General features: G+C 37.2%; 1 pseudogene across 1 annotated transcript; it reads right to left on the bottom strand.

Annotated features, from left to right (window-relative positions):
• Positions 1-486: 486 nt before the first annotated feature.
• LOC308437383 (heat shock protein HSP 90-beta-like) lies at positions 487-2,656 on the bottom strand (annotated as a pseudogene). The gene has a single exon. The product of its transcript is annotated as a heat shock protein HSP 90-beta-like (transcript).
• Between the last annotated feature and the right edge of the window lie 5,930 nt (positions 2,657-8,586).

The raw sequence follows: 8,586 nt of genomic DNA, 5'->3' as shown, positions 1-8,586 counted from the left end.
AAGGGGTGTTATACGGATTAGCAGTTAATAACATGTTTCATGAGACAAGGCAGCACTGAGATTGTAAATACTAAAGCTCTCCATTTTACAAAGTAAATTCATACTTCTCTTGAAGAAAACCAAGCACACCGGAACACGAACAAACAAAACAGTTAAAATAAGGTCATTTTTCCCTGGACCCAAAAAACTTCAGTTTCTTTCTTTCCTTCCTTCCTTCCTTCTTTCTTTCTTTCTTTCTTTCTTTCTTTCTTCCTTCCTTCCTTCCTTCCTCCCTTCCTTTCTTTCTTTTCCATACTTTTAATTTAAGAACAAAAATAAAACAAGCAAAAAAAACCCACAATACACAACATCCGACCCTGCTAATATGTGGGAGGGGATCTTCCTGCCTTAAGGCACAAGGGCAGGATAGAAGAGATTCTTGTAGACATGAACAGAGAGACAACTGGGTAAGGTCCAGTCAAGGCTGTTGGGGGAGCCACAGGGATACTATATAGAGGGCATGGGCTTCTCAGGAGCCTTTAGTTCACTTCTTCTCATGTGAAAGGTATCCTCATCACCCTCCAGTGGGGGGATCTCATTAGGAACAGCAGCACTGGGCTCTTCTGCAGTGACCTCATCTTCATCAATTTCCAGGTCTAGTTTAATCATGTAGTAGATAGAGTTGGAATGGGTTTGGAGATCCTCAAGTGTAAAAACAGAGGAGAGCAGAGCAGTTTCAAACAGCAGCACCATCAGGTCCCTGACAGCTTTGTCATTTTTGTCTGCCTCAGCCTTCTGCCACAGAGTATCCACAATGGGGTGGTCAGAGTTGCTCTCTAAGTGTTTCTTGGCCACTATGTAGCCCATTGTAGAGTTCTCTTGCAGTGCCTGGGCCTTCATGATCCATTCCATGTTGGCTGCCCAGCCATAAGCACCTGTTATAATGCAGCAGGGTAAAGAAGCATCCTATTGGAGATTGTCACTTTTTCAACCTTCTTGTCCAGGATCTCCTTCATGATCTTTCAGAGATTCTCAAACTTTGCTTTGCTCTCATCCATTTTTTCTTCTCATCTTCATCCTCTGATAGCTCCAGGCCCTCCTTAGTCACTGAGACCAGACTCTTTCCATAAAATTCCTTGAGGTGCTGCTTGCAGTACTCATCAATAGGCTCAGCCATATCAACCACCACAAAGCCCTGTTTCTGTAAATGCTCCACAAAGGCAGAGTTGGGCACTTGTTCTTTGCTCTCACCAGTGATATAGTAGATGGACTTCTGTGTTTCCTTCATTTGAGACACATACTCTGACAGGGAAGTCATCCCATCTCCAGACTCAGAGGTATGATAGTAAAGGAGCTCAGAGAGGCAGTGACAGTGGAATCTTCATGAATTCCAAGCTTTAAATTCTTGGAGAATGCCTCATAAAATTTCATGTAGCCAACTCAGAGAAGAGCTCAAGGCACTTCTTCACAATGTATTTTGGATTACTTTCAGGATCTTGTTCTGCTGGGGCATTTCTCAGGAGATGTCCAGGGGCAGGTCTTTGGAATCAAACACACCACAGATAAAGTTGAGGTACTCATGTATCAGCTCATCACAGCTGTCCATGATGAACACACAACAGACATACAATTTGATGTTATTTTTCGTTCTCAAAAAGGACAAAGGGAGCTTGCCAGTGAATGAAGAGCAATGCCCTGAATACCAACTGACCTTCTACAGAAAAGTGGTTGACTGCCAAGTGGTTTTCCCAATCATTGGTAAGGATTTTATAAGATTCACCATATTCCTCTTGACTCACCATGTCATCTGGATTACTGGTCCAGATAGGCTTTCTCTTATTCAGCTCTTCCTGGTCAATATACTTCTCCTTGATCTTCTTTGATTTTGTTTGGTTTTTGTTTTCTTTTTCTTATCTTTGCCACTGTAATCCTCCTCATCAGATCCCACATCTTCAGTCGTAGGATTTTCCTCATCTTTCTTATCTTCCTCCTCTTTCTCACCTTTCTCTTTCTCTACCTTATCATCACTGATATTCTCTCATCCCTTCTCCAAGTAGAGGGTGAGGAGATAGCCTATGAACTGCCAGTATTTCTTCACCTCTTCCTTGACCCTCCTCTCCTTGAAGTATTCTGTCTAATCTTTTCTGAGGTAAAGGATCAATTTTGGTACCCCAGCCAATGGGCTCACCATGGTCTGTAAGGACGGTGAAAGATCCACCAGCAAAAGACTCCCAGGCATACTGCTTATCATTGTTGAGCTTTGTGATCACAACCACTTTCTCTGTCACTAGACAAGCAGAGTAGAATCATGGTGATACCTGCACCAGCCTGGAGAGCCTCCATGAATGCCTTTGTTCCAGACTTGGCAATAGTTCCCAAGTTATTTATAAGGTCAACCTTAGTCATGCCAATGTCTATGTCCACCAAAGTCAGCTTGTGCTCCTGAGGGTTGGGAATGATGTCAATTTTCAGCTCTTTTCCACTATCCAACTTGGAAGGGTCCCTCAAGTTCATACTGAATTTTGTCTAGGGCATCAAAAACATTTGAGATCAACTAAAGGAAAATCTCCTTGTTTGAGTAGAAAGTATTGATAATGAGGGACATGAGCTGGGCAATTTCTGCCTGAAAGGCAAAGGTCTCCACTTCTTTTTCTCCATGATGCACTTTCTCAGTCATCTTGATGGGAAAGCTAAGTAGTAGTACAGAGCAGGTTGGGCCTGGACCAAGTCCAACTTGCAGGGCAAGCCTAGGCTCTGCTGGGGTTGACTCAACAGTGAAACTTCAGTTTCTAAAAGGAGACTGTGTAACTTTTTTGTAGTTCTGATCTTGAGCATTTTAGGTCTGTGTTTTTGTTAAATTTTTTTTAAAAAGTCATCTACACCTCTAGCATATGTTAGCATTTAGCGTTTACATTCAGATAGCATTTTTGTGTATATTTGGCTATAGTTTTCTATCTAAAAATTGACAAAGAATAAAGATTATACTTATTTCCTTATGAGATCATAAGACTCCTGTCAAGTCAACATAAAAAGCGTTGTCATCACTGTGCTTTATCATGGATGCTTGCTCTACTTGAAGAGATCATGTTAGTTAATGGATTTGAACTCATGTACAGCTTTCCATGACCATAGAATATGTTCCATTATATAATATACAGCCAATAAATTGGTCATGAATACCTAATGGTTTTCCTTCTATTGTGGGGACTTGTGTTTTCCACCAAATGTGAAGAAAATACAGTGATATTAATAAATACAGAACTGTGAATTACTTTATAAGAAAAAATTGAGAGGATATCATCTAGGGTTCAAATCTAGGACAAATAAAAGCATGCTGCTAAAGAAATCTGGTAATAGGAACTCAATACTGTGTTAGTAGAATAACTTTATTGGATATTTGACTCATTATTACTTAAGGGGTTTTAGAAATATTCACAAATATTTCCTGTTAAAATTTATGTGCATTTTAATGAGAGATTGAAAAAACTTACATAATACACATTTTTGACATTTACACATAAGCAAAATTGAAGGTCATCATTATACTTAATTCTCCTGAATTACTTGAGTGACAAAAGGGTATATATAACCAATCATTCATTCCTTGATGGGAAAGCTAAGTAGTAGTACAGAGCAGGTTGGGCCTGGACCAAGTCCAACTTGCAGGGCAAGCCTAGGCTCTGCTGGGGTTGACTCAACAGTGAAACTTCAGTTTCTAAAAGGAGACTGTGTAACTTTTTTGTAGTTCTGATCTTGAGCATTTTAGGTCTGTGTTTTTGTTAAATTTTTTTTAAAAAGTCATCTACACCTCTAGCATATGTTAGCATTTAGCGTTTACATTCAGATAGCATTTTTGTGTATATTTGGCTATAGTTTTCTATCTAAAAATTGACAAAGAATAAAGATTATACTTATTTCCTTATGAGATCATAAGACTCCTGTCAAGTCAACATAAAAAGCGTTGTCATCACTGTGCTTTATCATGGATGCTTGCTCTACTTGAAGAGATCATGTTAGTTAATGGATTTGAACTCATGTACAGCTTTCCATGACCATAGAATATGTTCCATTATATAATATACAGCCAATAAATTGGTCATGAATACCTAATGGTTTTCCTTCTATTGTGGGGACTTGTGTTTTCCACCAAATGTGAAGAAAATACAGTGATATTAATAAATACAGAACTGTGAATTACTTTATAAGAAAAAATTGAGAGGATATCATCTAGGGTTCAAATCTAGGACAAATAAAAGCATGCTGCTAAAGAAATCTGGTAATAGGAACTCAATACTGTGTTAGTAGAATAACTTTATTGGATATTTGACTCATTATTACTTAAGGGGTTTTAGAAATATTCACAAATATTTCCTGTTAAAATTTATGTGCATTTTAATGAGAGATTGAAAAAACTTACATAATACACATTTTTGACATTTACACATAAGCAAAATTGAAGGTCATCATTATACTTAATTCTCCTGAATTACTTGAGTGACAAAAGGGTATATATAACCAATCATTCATTCCTATCATTTATTAACTTATTATTTCTATATTATTTATTATTATTAATCCAATTTCTATCAGAAGAAACTAAGGCTGCTGCTGAGAAAAATGTTGCCAACTTGCTTGTTATATTTCTAAATTCTCTTTGCTACCTGCCACCTCCCAGGAAGAAAGGAAAAAAAGAGGGAGAATTAGTTTTATATTGATGACATAGGGACTGCTTTACATTTGCTTATTAGTTCATTAATATGTTCCATCTAGAGTTACATATGTCTCTATTGAACTCTCTCTCTCTCATACACACATATACACACACACACATATATACATACATATGCATATATATGTATATATATTTACATATAGTCTTAAAAACCAATGTAAGTTAAGACAAAACCATGTGATATTTACTTTTCATTACCACAAATAAAATGTCTCACAGGAAAGATTGTAATAAGTACAAGTGATAGAAGCTTAAAATTGGTTTCTCCAGAAATTTTTATTGGATATTATATTTACTTAAATTTCAAATGTAATACCCTTTTCCAGTTTTCCCTCTAGAAACTTTCTATCCCATACCTGCTTCCCCTGCTTCTCTGAGAGTGCTCCCACATTCACCCATTCACCTCCCTGCCCTGGCATTTTTCTATATTGAGGCATCTTGCCTTTGAAAAAACAAGAGCCTTTCTTCCCATTGATGTTTAACAAGGCCATATGCTATTACATATGCTGCTGGAGCCATGGGTCTCTACATGTGTGCTCTCTGGTTGGTGGTTTAGACCCTGGGAGCTCTGGGTGATCTAAATGATTGATATTGTTCTTTCTATGGATTGGAAACCCCTTCAGTTATTTCTCTAATTCCTCCACTGTAGACCCCATGTTCAATCCAATGGTTGGCTGTGAGCATACACCTCTGTATTTGTCAGACTCTGGCACAGCCTCTCAGGAGACAGGTATATCAGGCTCCTTTCAGGAAGTACTTCTTGGTTTCCCAAATAGTGTCTAGGTTTGGTGTCTTTATATGGGATGGATCCTCAGGTGAGGCAGTCTCTGGATGGCATTTTCTTCAGTCGCTGCTCCACAGTTTGTCCTGTATTTCCCCCAGTGAGTATTTTGTTCCCCCTTCTAAGAAGGACTGAAGCCTTTGTACTTTGTTCTCCCTTCTTGAGCTTCATGTGTTCTGTGAATTACATCTTGGGTATTCTGAACTTTTGGGTTAATATTCATGTATCAGTGAGTGCATACCATGTGTGTTCTTTTCTGTTTGGGTTACCATACTCAGGATATTTTCTAGATCCATCCATTTGCCTAAGAATTTCATTAAGTCATTGTTCTTAATATCTGGGTAGTACTCCATTATGTAAATTACCACATTTTTGTATTAATTCCTCTGATGAAGGACACTGGGGTTCTTTCCAACTCTGGCTATTATAAACAAGACTGCTATGGACATAGTGGGACATGTATCCTTGTTGTATGTAGGAGCACCTCTTGGGAATATACCTAGGAGTAGTATAGCTGGGTCCTCAGGTAGAACTATTTCCAATTTTCTGAGGAACCACCAAACTTATTTTTAGAGTGGTTGTACCAGCTTGCAATCTCACCAGAAATGGAGGAGTGTTCTTTTTCTCCACTTCCTCACCAGTATCTGTTGTCAACTGAGTTTTTGATCTTAGCCATTCTGACTGGTGTGAGGTGGACTCTCAGGGTTGTTTTGAATTGCATTTCCCTGATGAATGAGAACTTTGAACATTTCTTTAATTACCTCTCAGCCATTTGAGATTCCTCAGTTGAGAATCCTTTGTTTAGCTCTGTATGCCATTTGTAATAGGGTTATTTGGTTCTCTATAGTTTAACTTTTTGTGTTCTTTGTATATATCGGATATTAGCCCTATATCAGATACAGGGTTACATCCCAATCTGTTGGTTGCCATTTTGTCCTATTGACATTGCCTTTTGCCTTACAAAAGCTTTGCAATTTTATGAATCTAATTTGTCTATTCTTGATCTAAGAGCATAAGTCAGTGGTATTCTGTTTAGGAAATTTTCCCCAGTACCCATGTGTTTGAGCCTCTTCTCCACTTTCTCTTTTATTAGCTTCACTATATCTTATTTTATGTGGAAATCCTTGATTCACTTGAACTTGATCTTTGCATAAAGTGATAAGTATAGATCAGTTTACTTTCTTCTATATGCTGACCTAGTATTATCAGCACTATTTGTTGAAAATATCATTTTTCCAGTGCATAGTTTTAGTTACTTATCAAAAATCAAGTGACAATAGGTGTGTGGGTTCATTTCTGGCTTTCAGTCCTATTCCATTGATCTACTTGCCTGTCTCTGTACCAATGCCATGCAGTTTTTATGGCTATTGCTCTGCAGTGCAGCTTAAGGTCATGGATAGTGATTTCCCCCTAGAAGTTCTTTTATTGTTGAGAACTGTTTTTGCTATCCTGGGTATTTTGTTAATTCAAATTAATGTTTAAACTGAAAGCAACATTGTATTTCCAGTTAAATCTATGTACAAGAAGGTAAGGATTTGGTTTTATTTACAAATTCTCACTCTTAATATTCAACAGTTTATTGTTATGGGTTTGTAAAAAAATTAATATGAGTGCCATTAATAGGACCATTACACTTATCCAACTATCCTTTCTCTGATCATAGAATTTGATTTGTTATCTTTCAAAGGACAGCTTCTCAGGTAAAGAATTAAATAATACTAGAATAGAACACAAGAGACCACAATTAATTTTTAATTAATAAATAGACTATTTGAAAGAATAAGGGCTTTTTGTAAACACAGCATATTTATTAATAATGGTAAGGCTTTATTTGTGGAAATTTGTTTATGTTTTATCATAGCACTTGAAAACTTTAACTTAAAATGTCTATTTCAAAGCTATTGGCATAAACTTGTTACATTTATCTGTCACTGGTGGATATTTTATGCTTAAGTTTCATAGATGGCACTGATATTTTAGGATATAATTGGTTCATGTGTAATTTACACACTCTTATCTTCATTAATGCCCTCAGATTCATAAACATCATTTCTTTACGTTTTAATTAAATTTGTAAATAGAGGTCACATTTTCCTTTTAGTTTAGTTTTTATTGGTTATTTTATTTATTTACATTTCAAATGTTGTTCCCCTTCCTGGTTTTCCCTCTGAAAATCTACTATCCCATCTCTCCTCCCCCGCCTCTGTGAGGATAATCCTCCATCCACCCATTCACTCCTGCCTTACTGACCTAACATCTCCTTATGCTGTGGCATCAAGCCTCTACAGCTCCAAGGGCCTTTCCTCCCATTGATGCCAGATAAAGCAAGCCTTGGCTACATATGCAGCTGGGAGCCATGGGTCCCTCCATGTGTACTCTTTGGTAGGTGGTTTAGTCCCTGGGAACTCTGGGGGTTCCAGTTAGTTGATATTGTTGTTTTTCCTATGGGGCTGCAATCCCCTTCAGAAGAAGATCACAGTTTTTATATAGTTCTCTGAATAATGAGATTAAAGCTGTTTGGGTTTAGATGCTGAGGCCTTGGTTCCTAGATAATGATTACTCTCTGAGAAATTACTGGAAACTTTAGTAGGAGCTGCCTTGAGAAAGTGGGCTTCTTTTTCAGCACATAGAAGGTCTCTATATCCTCTACATACTTCTTCCTCTCCATCACAAAGTGGCCAGCTGTCCCTCCTTGAGCATCTGTTGATATGTTTATTCTTTTCAAGCACATAGGACCAGAAGAATATTAAGTAAGCCTGAAGTTGTGGGCCAAAATAAATCTATTCTCCTTAAGTTGTTTATGCCAAGCATTATATCATTGCAATGAGAAACAAAAACAGGTGTTGATAGTGTTTACTTGTGATGCAGAAATTAAAAAAATAAGAAAAAAATTCACAGAAACACATGGATGGGAAAATTCATCTGCAATAAAAGAATCCTAGTAATGTTAAATAAACATCATGGTATATGCTTTGAAAACTTCTTGTAAATAAAAAATAGTCATAATTTTATTATTTTGAACATTTATCAGTGCATGACCACCATAACATGTGATTTATGCTGCAGCTTTTGGTACTATGTGTATCATTATCAA

Source organism: Micromys minutus (assembly GCF_963924665.1).
Source record: "Micromys minutus genome assembly, chromosome: 26".
NCBI classification, from domain to species: domain Eukaryota; kingdom Metazoa; phylum Chordata; class Mammalia; order Rodentia; family Muridae; genus Micromys; species Micromys minutus.
Note: the sequence above shows the minus strand (reverse complement) of the source record. Positions and strands in the feature narration are given on the sequence as shown.